The sequence below is a fragment of the Physeter macrocephalus genome, chromosome 21 (assembly GCF_002837175.3).
Source record: "Physeter macrocephalus isolate SW-GA chromosome 21, ASM283717v5, whole genome shotgun sequence".
NCBI classification, from domain to species: domain Eukaryota; kingdom Metazoa; phylum Chordata; class Mammalia; order Artiodactyla; family Physeteridae; genus Physeter; species Physeter macrocephalus.
This window is the reverse complement of record NC_041234.1, coordinates 10,602,937-10,605,955: the sequence shown is the minus strand read 5'-3', so window position 1 is coordinate 10,605,955 and position 3,019 is coordinate 10,602,937. Positions and strand designations below refer to the sequence as shown.

The 3,019-nt window shown below is 44.8% G+C and overlaps 1 pseudogene; it reads right to left on the bottom strand.

Moving 5' to 3' along the window:
* Positions 1-326: 326 nt before the first annotated feature.
* Positions 327-2,544, bottom strand: LOC112062009 (ferritin light chain-like; annotated as a pseudogene).
* Positions 2,545-3,019: the final 475 nt, after the last annotated feature.

The window sequence follows — 3,019 nt, the reverse complement described above, 5'->3', positions numbered from 1 at the left end:
TCATTGCTTATCATCGTTTACATCATTCCTGATTTCTTTATTTTAAATCACACAACTAATTAGTTGTATTTCATGATCAGGTAGTATTTGTTATGTGAGTTTAATTTATAAGAGGGAAGCTGTATTTTCTGGGTATTATATGCCTTAGAGTACTTTCTTTTTCTTTTTTTTTTGCTGCAAAAAGCTTTATTGTTTCCATTTGGTCCAAGGTTTGGGAGAGAGCTCCAGGGTGGTTAAAAAGTTGCCTAGTGGGTGCAGAGCGGGGCTTCAGGCAGAAGCCCTGACGCCAGAGGGGCTCCTCAAAGGCCGCTGGGCTCCGGACGCTCCTAGTCGTGCTGGAGGGTGAGCCTTTCGACGAGGGACTCGCTCAGCCCCGCCTGGGGACCAGCCGGCCTGCGGAGGTTGGTCAGGTGGTCGCGCATCTTCTGGATGAGTTTCACCTGCTCATCCAGGAGGCGGCTCTCCGGGAGGTCACGGAGGCGGGGGTCTGCGCGGGCAGAGCCCAGGGCGTGCAGGTCCTCAAGGGCCTGGTTCAGGTTCTCCTCCGCGAGCGCGACGGCTTCCACAGTGTCCTGGGTTTCACCCCACTCATCCTGAGACGCTTCTGCACGTCCCGGAAGAGGGCGCGGCTGCCGCCCTGCTTTTGCATTTTCAAGAGGCGCTGGGCGCCCTCACACTTCCCCCCGGGCACTTCGCAGAAAAAGTGGCCCAGGTCCTCCAGAGCCACGACGTGGCGGTGGAAATAGGAGCCCAGAGAGAGGTAGGTGCGGGAGGCCCGCAGATGCATGTTGACCAGGCGGTTGACGGCGGCCTCCACCTCGGCGGAATCATTCTGACGAATCTGGGAGCTCGTGGTGGATCGGTAATACGGAGTTAAGCTCAAAATATGGTGTTGGCGGTCCCGGTGGCCGAGGACAGCTGACTGGCTAATTGCGAAGGGCGCAACTGGAAAAAAGGTTGGAGGGTGGTCAGAGGCTGGAGCAAAGGGCATCCCTGGGTCTGTTCCATCCATATGGTGTTGGCGGTCCCGCTGGCCGAGGACAGCTGAGCGGCTGGTTCCGAAGGTCGCGAGTGGAGCACAGGTTGGAGGTGGTCGGAGGCAGGAGCGAGGGGCGTCCCTGGGTCTGTTCTGTCCACACACCGCTGTAGCAGGAGACAGAGCCGCGGGACTGCCAAGCTCACTGCTTGCCTTAGAGTATTTTCTATTGTCTTCTCACTTGAAAAAAAACTTAGCTGGGTATAAAATTCTTGAAACATGGTTTCTCCCTCACTATGGCATAACTTTGCTGCATAATCTTCAGTTGAATATTGATTTGTAGAAGACTGAAGTCAATGTACAGTTGACCCTTGAACAATATGAGTTTGAACTGCACGGGACCACTCACATGCAGATGGTTTTCAAGAAATACGGTACTACCCCATCCGCAGTTGGTTGAACCCAAGGATGCAGAACCACTATATGTAAGGCTCATCATAAAGTTATAGGTGGATTGTTGACTGGGGGGGGGTGGTCAACGATGGGAGGTTGCCCCTAACCTGCCCCCGTTTTTCAAGAGTCAACTGTACTTTCCATCACCTTCTACACGACTTGCTCTGCCTCTGCCAATGTCCATTTATATAGTTTTAATACATTTAATGTCCAGTGGTTTACCACAATATGCCTTGGCATTAAGGATTTCATTTCAGTTTGTCTAGAGACAATGTGCCCTTTTGGTGTACATATTAAAATCTTTATTTCATTGAAAACTTCTGTTTTACATTTAAATACTTTTTAAGTTTAATTTTTATTCCATATTTATCATTTTGATAATCCTTCATTATTCTTCAGGTCTGATCTTTTCAGTTTTGTTTTGGTAATAATCTCATCCTGCTAGCCATGTTCTTCATTATGTTTTCATTCAAGTGCCTCTTCCATTTGTGTTGATTCTAATTTGTCTTTAATCCCTGAATTGTTTTTTATTCTTCCGTGGCTTCCTGAAGCCCTGGCAACTCATAATTTGTTTCCTTCTCTGTACTGAAGTCTTTATTATGTTCTTCTACTTTGTAGCATGTTTTATTTACTTTTAATTTAATTTTTTTATTTTATGTGGGGGCATAGTTGAGTTACAATGTTATGTTTTTATAGGTTCATTACAGCATTCGCACAGAACATTAAATAGTTTTGTGTTGTTTTTAAGAAAAAGAAAAATAAACTTGTCAATTGTTTCTTCTTTTTTGTAACAAAGGAATTTATTAGAGTCCCTGCTGACCTCTTTTATTTTTTAACATCCTTATTGGAGTATAGTTGCTTTATAATGTTGTGTTAGTTTCTGCTGTGTAACAAAGTGAATCAGCTATATGTATACATATATCCCCATATCCCCTCCCTTTTGTGTCTCCCTCCCACACTCCCTATCCCACCCCTCTAGGTGGTCACAAAGCACCAAGCTGATCTCCCTGTGCTATGTGGCTGCTTCCCACTAACTATCTATTTTACATTTGGTAGTGTATATATGTCAACTCTACACTCTCACCTCGTCCAAGCTTAACTTTCCCCCTTCCCATGTCCTCAAGTACATTCTCTACATCTGCATCTTTACTCCTGTCCTGTACCTAGGTTCATCAGAACCATTTTTTTTTTTTTAGATTCCATATACATGTGTTAGCATGTGGTATTTGTTTTTCTCTTTCTGACTTACTTGACTATGTATGACAGACTCTTGGTCCATCCATCTCACTACAAATAACTCAATTTTGTTCCTTTTTATGGCTGAGTAATATTCCATTGTGTATATGTGCCACAACTTCTTTATCCATTCATCTGTCGATGGACCCTTAGGTTGCTTCCATGTCCTGGCTATGGTAAATAGTGCTACAGTGAACACTGTGGTACATGTCTCTTTTTGAATTATGGTTTTCTCAGGGTATATATCCAGTAATGGGATTGCTGGGTCGTATGGTAGTTGTATTTTTAGTTTTTTAAGGAACCTCCATACTGTTCTCCATAGTGGCTGTATCAATTTACATTCCCAGCAACAGT